Below are 9,804 nucleotides of genomic sequence, written 5' to 3'. Positions count from 1 at the left end.
GATGATATTAGCGTTTGGTCTTTCACATATGACTTTTATGATCTGGAGATTTTTATCAAGAAAGGATGCTGTATTTTGTCCAATGCTTTCTCTGCATCTATTGAGAGGATCATGTGGTTCTTGTCCTTTCTTTCACTGATGTGATGTAAAATGTTTCTTCTGTATTGCATTTGGTTTGCCCATTTCTGGTTGTGGATTTTCTATTAATATTCATAAGGTATATTGGTCTGTAGTTTTCTGTACTCCTTGAGGTCTTTGGTTTTTGTTAATGGTTTCATTGGATTCTCAGGTGGGAAATCATTACAATGCAACCGTAGTCTTGGACAAGAATCCATCTCAGCCGCTTCAAGCAAATGGAAATTTCTACATCTAGCAGAGAAAGCTATATAGTTTTTAGACGTTCCTCTCCTTAAAGCTTCCTTTCCCTTCCTCAAACCAACTAATAAAACTTGGCCTTTTATGTTCTGAAACTTAGGTATCACCTTCTGATGATCTGTTCTCATTGTTCTGATGTACTGCTGAAAAGTCAACATTTACTGCAAGAGACCCCCTCTCTGAATAAGCACTTTTGATATATCTCTGGTTATCCACTCACTTATACCAACTGTGATTGGTCAAGAGCTAAGTCAAGAACACTTCGGTGATTAATCTCAATTGAACAAAAGTGGAACCGAAGGCACAAGAAGTAACAGGCCCTGCAGGTGGGATCAGAACTCAGACCTCCAGGAGGGACAGGGTGAGGCCAAGATTGAACAAGGCACGGGAAACTTCAGTTGCTCTGGTAGCGGATGGCGAAAGAGAGTTAAGTTCGCCCCGGTGTCCCCTAGCGGGGCATTGCTGGCACGGCTCCGGTCTGCAAGTGGTCAGGTCAGGGTGGGGCTCAGCCCACACTCGGCCTGCGGGGGCGGGACCCACGGAGGTAAGGGAGCGGGGCGATCCGAGGTGCGGAGCGCCTGGGCGCCGAGACCGAGGCAAGCTCGAGCGCTTTCCGCGGGGTTTGGCTCCTGTCGCTTCCCGTCTCCCAGACCCGGCTTCGCGGCCGCCGGAGCCGCCGGGCGGCGAGTGCTCAGAGCCGGGCTGCGAGTGGCCGGGCGCGCCGGGAGGGGGCGCGGAGCGGGCGGCTCCCGGAAGCCGACGCAGGTAAGGGCCGGCGGCTCCGGGCCCCGCAGGGCACGCCTCGCCGAGAGGGTCTGGCCTTCACCGGCCCTGAGCGGCCTCGGCTGCTCGGGCGGCTGCTCCTCCCCCAGGTAGGACTGCTGGAGGGCTGGCCTGGCCTGGCCGCGCCGCCCCCCACCCCGGGCCTCAGGTGATGTGGCCACGGTGGTTTAACTTTCGCACTTGAGGCTCTCCGTGGAGTCCTCGGGGCGCGACCGGAGGCGGGGTGGAATTACACCAGGTCTGGAAACGTGAGCCAGGGCGGTGAGCATCGGGGTAGTTGGGGGGGAGGGAGGGAGCAGGGATCCGGTGGAGGGCAGGGAGTGGGGGGTGGGCGACTGGGTGGACTGTTGGCTGCTCTCCAGGTCGGAGTTGAGGAACTGAGTCCAACTGGGGAGAGTCGGCACACACCCCCTTCCGTGGCCCGTTGACTCTGCACAGAGCCACTTTCTTTTGTCTGGTCCTTTTTGGTATTGGCCTTTCAGCTGCTTTTGTTGCAGTCTTGGATCCAGAGTGTACAGAATTTGCTCGGCAGAGGTTAGAAGGAAGCTTTGTGCAGCAGCGGGGCGAGGTGGGCAGAGGGTTGTTGGGGGGATGTTGTTATTAGTGCCTTAATTAGCGTGCATTAACACGTATTTATCACCGTGACCTTTTCCAGATAGTACTCAATACTTTTGTAGCATCTAATAGTTTGGCTGGACCCAAGACAATATTCATTAGCTAACTTCAAAGGAACATTGTGTGGACAGGTTAGTATTAAATTGCCCCATTTTATAGGCCAGGCACCTCAGGCACCCACGCCCAAACCTGATGATAAAACTAAGCAGTCAGCCCTTGAGGAAGAACTTGTCTGAGAGTTATCCTCGGTCCAGTCAGTCACTCAACCTCGCACAAAATGTAGGGCCCACAGTGCCCATCTGACACATTCTATTTTTGTTAAGTCATTAATTACTGAAACCTTTTGTTAAAAACAGAACTGAGCCCTTTTCTGACTCTGGGAATAGCACCCATAAAAAATCATTTTAGTACATCAGAATCATTTTGTTACCAGAGCCCAAGTTCAGGGCCACCTGGGTGCCTTTGGACTTCAGCTCAGGTCGTGATCTCCTGTCTGTGAGTTCAAGCCCCTGCATCAGGCTCTGTGCTGACATCTTGCACTCTGTCTCTCAAAATAAATAAACATTAAAAAAATAAAATAAAAACCCACCCAAGTTCAGCTTCCTGTTGCTGGGAAGGCTTAAGAGATGAGTTTTCAGTGGAAAAGAATATGAGCTTTGTTCATGAGGCTGGCCACCTGGGGAGAAGGCGGACTCTTGCCCAAAGGCCAACTATGAGCTTTGTCTTGCCCTGATATTTTTAAAGTATGTTGATCAGTTAAGGGAATACAGTCGTCTGTGATGTTTCTTGATTAGGTGCAGACTCCACGATGCCAGATACAGAGTTAGCTTTGTACTCAGAGGTTGTGCAGAGAAGTTCCTTGGTGCCCTGGGTTGATTGTGCAAAAAGAGCTGATTCCTTGGTACCCAGGGGTGGTTGTACAGGAATACTCTGTTGTTTCTGCAAAGGAGGGCAAGGTCTATAGATGCACAAAGGGAGGTCAGTAAAGTCATTCGTGTGACCTTAAAAAGAAAAAAAAAAAAAAACATTTCGCTAAAAGAGGGCTGGTCTAATCAGCAAGCTGAGGGGCCTTCAGGTGGACTTCCTGGCCTCTGTGGCCTGGGAAAGTTCTGGTCCCATATTCCCCAGGGCCAATGGTCTGCAAATCTTGAAGAAAGCCAGTTCTGTTACAGATCAAGGGCCTTAAGTCAGCAGGCAAGGAGTGTGTTAACTTGAAGCAAGTTAACCCTTAAGACCAGCTGGAGTGCTGTTACATGTTCAGTTGGATCGGGAGAGTAGTAGTAAGGACTAAGGTTTTTTGTTTTGTTTTGTTTTGTTTTTTTGTTTTTTGGTTTTTTTTTTTTATTGGTCTTTGGTCTGTCAAATTTTTAATCTCCTATATAAATACTGTGCCACTGGGAGCCCTAAATATTTATTTAATGAATAAGTGGAATAGAAGAAGTGAGCTCCTAGGTATCCTAGAACAATGTGCAGAAAGCTTTCCCAAACAGAAGAATTAAGCATTTAGGAGAATAGCCATTTTAATAATTTCAATGACATTTAACTTGTAATCGGGCACATTTATGTGGTTGTACTTTTTTAACTCTCAGAACCATCGACAGTTCACGAGTTTTCCTAGGGTTTTCTCTTATGTGAATTTGCCAATAGATCTTTTACTGTCCGTTTTTCTTCGTCCCTTTCATTTATGTATTTGGTTTTTCACAGTGAAGGTATTTTTTCTTCTAAAATCAAGTATTTAAAAAACAAGCATTCTTTCTTGGTAAAATAGACTCAAGTAGGACTTTTATGAGTGTATTTTAGGTTAGACACTAGCCTCTCTAATAAGTAGCTGTCAAACATCAAGCAAGAATTCTTTCAGACAAGTATGCAGTGAATCTTTAATCATTTTAATGGAGCTCTGTAATATTTTATGACACATCTATTTCATATAATGCCTTTTTATCAAGCAGCATAAAGCTAAACATTTCATTAAAATTTTGCCAACGACGAGATCCTTAGACTTAATTATTGACTCATGAAATAAACACAGTTCTTTGCCTTACACCACCTTCATTCATCCACTTGGGGAAAAAAAAAAAAAGAATGATAATCTGGCCTTTCTGTCATTAGTGATATTTGGAGAGTTAATGAAGTAAATATTTTTAACCACATGGAAGAAAGATGCTCTGTGACTTCAAAGTGTGACTATAGAGTCATGAAACCCTGCCCTTATCCAAACATGCTGTTATTTATTTTTTAAGGGAGAGTGTTCATTCCAAGCGGTCACTTTAGGACACTACACGCTTCCAAAAGTTGCTATTCACAATTATTTTGAATCTTTTGAAATGTCTAGTCAATTTACAAGTAACAGAAACATGCTTTCAGGATCGCTTTTATAAGTACTTGTTTTTGTTTGTATTTTTTAATCAAAAAACTATTAACTCCATTAGAACACCATTTTCATTTGCTAAATTTGAAAAATGATTTCTGCATGACTGTGAAACTCTTTTCTACCTTCCAGATTTTGCCACTATTAAGGATATTAAAAGATTATTTGAAAGGCTATGAAAACAATTTCAAACCAGTGGTTTAAAAATAGTTTTAAACAATGTCAACGTTGTTAGAATAACTTTGCATCCTTCCCAGAGTGACTACTCTAAAGGGGACAATACTTGAAGGCTAAAGTTCTATGTCTATATGTGTATAGGCATAGATATACTTATTTTTATATGTACATTTGCATGTTTATTAAATAATTTGAATTGTAACCTAACAATTTATAGTAGTCCACAATAAAATGGGGACATAAAAATGCCCACATTAAAATATCTTGTTTTGGCTCTAGTATTCGATAAAGTGCATAAAAAAGGAATCATATTGATGAAAACTAAGTATTCTTGTTTCTTTAAACATCATCCACTTAATTAACAAGGTGTTTTTTTTGCTTTCTTAGATTTTGAAAATATTGGAGGAAATGACTTGAATGGCAAATCTCTTAGAAAAGCTAGCTAAGGAAATTAAATCTGTTGGATTTTTTTTATCTTTATAATTTTCTCTGTAGCAAGCGGAAATATTATAAATGGTTATATTAATAATAGAACTGACCTCATTCTATAATCTCTTTACTTGATTATTTCACTGGTTTGATGGCTGGAAAAATTTAGAAACAATCAGTAGATCATTAGCACACATATTTAAAGCAGTTTCAAAACATCCTTCATAAAATTGCTGAGATAAGCATGAGAGTTATTCTGAATTAGATTTGCCTGACCTATTTAGAAGCCTGTTGAAAAATTTATCCAAGGCACCAGAATTGAAGTGTGAACACCAATTCAGGCTGCTTTTAACAAATAGTATAGGCAGGTTGGCCAATGATGTGACGAGTAATTTGAGGACTATTTACTTAATTAATTAATGGAGCTAGAAATTAAAACTGAAGTGTATTTTTCTGGCCATATTCTCAAAATTTTGGGTTTAAGGTAGAGACTGTTCTTTCTCAGACAACTTGTCTCCTGGAGAATATATAAATTGTGTAATAAATATTTATATGGCTGCAGTTGGCTGATTTAAAACCAACTAAGGCTTTATGGTCCTAAATAAAACCTTCTCTCTTCTAGTCAGGCATTATTCTTTTTGCTCACCAACCATATCCTTTCCCAGCTTAGTGTTTTGCCTTATATTATTTTCCTTGCTCAAGATACCTATTTCTCTGCACTCTCCTTAACTAATGCTGTCTACATCCTTTCTATCCTTAAGACCCAGCTGTAATACCACTGTTTTCCATAAAGCTTTCCCTGACCCTAGTTCTTGTTTTCAGTTTACCAGGCAGTTGTAGTTGTTGGTTACTATCTATGTTTTTTAATATTTAATTAACTGCGTCCTTGAACTTGTTCTCCACCTAGATTTTTTTTTTCCTTGAAGGCACAAGTCATACCTTAAATATATATATTTTTTTTCTGAATGCTATACAGCAGCTAGAACAGTGGATAATAGCAGGACATATCAGCTTATAAGGTTAGATCTGTAAGATGAATTTATTAATCAGGTACTGAGGTAAAATTTCTTAATGCTTCATAATTGTATCAGTCATTGTTCTAGTAGAAAACAGATTGCAGGCTCAGATGGGGTAATGGAGAAGAGTTTAACTTAAAAGGTGTGCCTGGATTAAAATACACCACCAATGGATGGTGAAGTATCTCACGACTATCTGTAGTGGGAGCCATTATCATCCCTAGGCCTGAAGGGTAAGAGAAGAGAACCATTACTGAAACCCAAAGACAGTAGCTATGTGGAGGGAAAGGCTGTGTGACTATAGCTCTGGTCTTTCTGTGATCAAGCAGGGGAGCAAGCAGCTGCAGGAATAAATACCCCAGCTTCACTTTCGTCCAGTCCTCTGATGTCCTGTTTCGTTCTCGTTTAATTCAGTTACTAATATGCAAGAACACTTTATTTATGAATGATGTATTTCATTTGAACCACCATCCTTTTTCCCCCCTTGTGATGTTAGTTGGTATGGTATTGGTATACATGCCATCTCCGTGATTTGTTTCGTCATATGTTGTCTTTTGCTTATACAGTGCACAGGTGGAGACCTAGAACTATGTGCATGGTCATTGGTAAATCTCCCTTCACCATTCCAACCATTTGATTTGGCTGAATCAATCAAGGGTGCTCATTTTTGTCTTTGTGCCATTTTCATAGATCATTGATTTTCAGTCTTGGTGTATGTGGTTCTGAGTGTCGTCATTCTGATTCAGGCAGGTTTAGGATAAGGCTTGAGCATCTGTTCTTTTACAAAACATTCACATATTTCAGATATACAATACATGAGAACCACTAGCAAAAATAATCACTTTGACCCAAAGGTTATGGCTGTTGCCCCCTTTCTCCTCATTGTATACGTAGCGTCATCAAGGCTCAAATGCAAATTTGATTGTGCTTTATGTACTCTTGAAAGCAAAATAACTGTCTTAGATTTTTCATTTTGTGAAATGCTTATGTTATAGGATGCAAAACATGTGGCTTCCATGTTAACAAATTTCAAGTTTAGAAAAATCATAAAACATTTCAAATAAACAATATAGAAAATAATATAATGAACACTCATGTTCTCATCCCTTAGTCTTCTAAAAAATAACATATTACTATTATTAATGACTTTTTTAAAAGCCCCTTTAAATTTTTTTTTCAACGTTTTTTATTTATTTTTGGGACAGAGAGAGACATAGCATGAACGGGGGAGGGGCAGAGAGAGAGGGAGACACAGAATCGGAAACAGGCTCCAGGCTCTGAGCCATCAGCCCAGAGCCTGACGCGGGGCTCGAACTCACGGACCGCGAGATCGTGACCTGGCTGAAGTCGGATGCTTAACCGACTGCGCCACCCAGGCGCCCCTTTAAAAGCCCCTTTAAATCACTTCTTAGAAGTTACTATTATCTTAAGCTTGGTGTCTGTTACTCCCTTTAGTATTTTTAAACTGATGCTACAGAAACATCAGTAAACAAAACATAACATTGTTGCACATGCCTTAAATTTTTTTTGTGACTGTTACTAAGCTCTGTGTGTCGTTCTTTAATGAGCATATTTCTGCAGCATTTTTTCCTTGTTTGACATAATGTAGAGTTTTTTCTAGATACATGTAGCTTTAGTTTACTTTTATTATACAGTATTACATTGTATCCACGAACAGAAATTTGTCACATCTATTGACCATTTGGTATGTTTCTAGTGTTTTGCTACTGCAAAGTGTTGCTAAAATGAACATTCCTATATGATATATTTTTTAGTTTTTTTTGTGTACATAAACAGTTAGATGTATAACTGTAAATCAGTAGATGCACGTTCTCTCTTACCAGAGTTTGCCAAATTCCTTTCCAATATGTTTGTGCCTCGTTGTGCTTTATGAGTCTCTTGATGCTGCTTCCTACCATTTTAATGTGATATTATCAGACATTTATATTTTCCCCAATGTAATGGTTATGAAATGGTGTCTTATTTTAATTTTAACTTTCCCAATTTCTGGTAGAATTGAGCACTTTTCATATGACTGCTAGCCATTTGGTTTTCCTCTTCTAAAAATGGTGTTTCTCAAAGTTTTGCAGCTTTTTACCTTACTGACCTAAATTGTTCCAAGATAAGATGAGTTATAAATAATATGAAGAAATAAATGTGGCATCCGGTTTGTCATTGGAATGTCTATAAAATTATTAATCTTTTAACCAATTGTGTAAAAGAATTTCCCAGTTCAAAAGCGATACCTGAATAGCAGCATCCAGTGTAGTTTTTTCGCATTTTTCTTTAAGTTCCTCTGAAGATGCAGAGTAACATGAAAACTCAACATAAAACCAGAAACACACACACACACACACACACACACACACCACGTAAAACACAAAAACCAGAGAAGTGACCTCAAGAAGCAGATTGTCCTCTGGTGAGAACTTCCCCACATCAGCACCTTCCTTCCCTATGCTACTCTTGTCTGTTGATGCAGACTGCCTGGTGAATATAAACTCAGAGGCTTCTTTCTGCTCCCTCAGTCACTTCCCTCAAGTATGCAGGTCTTCTGCCAACTAGCAAACTGGGAAGACATCCCTCCCGCCCTCTGAGATACTGCTCAGTGAGGCAGGGACTCGTGGATATTCCTTTACTTTCTGTGTTCCATGCAAATTGCAGGACGTGCATAGGCGGAATGTAGGGGGTTTGTGGTGGGTGCCACAGAGCATTCGGAGACCTGCAGCCCAAAGAACCCTGTTGACAGTGTATGGAAGCAGTTGTACTCGGACCTGTCTTCGTGGGTCCTGTCAGTTCTCTCCCGGGGAAACGGATAGGCCATAAAAGCTGGTGCATGACATCCCCTCTGAAGAACACAATAGAGAACAGAGAAACAGGTGGCTGACACCCTGCTAGAGATAGCGAAACCATGTGGAGCACTTTGTGTTTATTAGCAAGCTCTGCCACCATAGACCCGAGCAGGTGGCCAGAAGAGTGACCGTGGTAATTTTTTCACCTTGTCTGTATAACACCAAGCCTAGGCAGATCTCCCTGGGATTAAAGGGTATAGGGAGAAAAAGAAATAAAACAAACTTAAATGGCACCCCTGAAATACTGTGGAACAAAGGAAGGTTGATTATTAAAGGGGTTGTGATGTAACAATAATTTCAAGGTCTTGATAGGGAGTAACACCATGTTTTTCCATATTTTTATATTTTATGCCCATATATTTTGTAGCCTTAGCCCTTGATTTGTGCCTCAAGGATTCTACAAATAGTGAAGTATCTAGCCCCTTCATTTATTTTGTCAAGTTGAAATTTTGGAAATCCTTATAAGATTTCGTACGAAGGGAAAAGGGCAACTGCTGGTATTCTCAAAATACTGAACTTAAAAGAAATTTCGCAAGTTGAATCAATTTCATTAGGCTGTCTTACTAATCATCATTAAAATTGTTGTGTGTGAAATTATTGATGTTGGATTTAATCATGAGTAACTGTTCAGAATGTAGGATAAGTTAGTACATCACATGTGCAGAAACATTTGAAGAAGGCAAGGGGAACCATACATCCAGTAGCCTCTGGGGGCCTCACTGAAGGGGAAGACGGAAGAAACAACCAGTACACCATGTCTGTTTCAGGATTATTCTTAAGTCACATCTTCTTAGTACACCATATAAGAGCATCACTGAGTTTCAGAGAGATCCATGCTGAAGGCCTGTCTATGCAGAACACCTGTCTGTAGAAGCATCTGTTGCCACATAGTGAGAAACTGGAGAATGATAACCCATTACCTGTGTCCTGATGTGGATTCCATAATTCTAAAGAAGGGCAGGGGATGGGGGGTGGGGGTGGGGAGGAGTACACAAAGGCAGCGCAAACTTTAAAAGTGAAAAAGTACCACTCCCCATATGGTAAGTGGTACTTACCATAAGTGGTAAGTGGTAAAAATACCACTCCCCATACCACACACAGGAGTGTGGGGCGCCTGGGTGGCGCAGTCGGTTAAGCGTCCGACTTCAGCCAGGTCACGATCTCGCGGTCCGTGAGTTCGAGCCCCGCG

The 9,804-nt window shown here is 41.1% G+C and overlaps 1 protein-coding gene across 3 annotated transcripts in view; it reads left to right on the top strand.

The window, feature by feature from the left end:
• The first annotated feature begins 935 nt into the window (after nt 1-935).
• Nucleotides 936-9,804, top strand: part of RNF180 (ring finger protein 180) — a 207,369-nt gene continuing 198,500 nt past the window's right edge. For 2 of the 3 annotated variants that reach the window (XM_058731442.1, XM_058731433.1), the window contains exon 1: nt 1,155-1,419. The gene's annotated coding sequence lies outside the window, so the exon portion shown is untranslated. The other variant, XM_058731426.1, reaches the window with a different exon arrangement.

Source organism: Neofelis nebulosa, chromosome 1 (genome assembly GCF_028018385.1).
Source record: "Neofelis nebulosa isolate mNeoNeb1 chromosome 1, mNeoNeb1.pri, whole genome shotgun sequence".
In the NCBI taxonomy this organism is placed as follows: domain Eukaryota; kingdom Metazoa; phylum Chordata; class Mammalia; order Carnivora; family Felidae; genus Neofelis; species Neofelis nebulosa.
The sequence above is the reverse complement of the archived record's forward strand: the minus strand, read 5'-3'. Positions and strand labels throughout refer to the sequence as shown.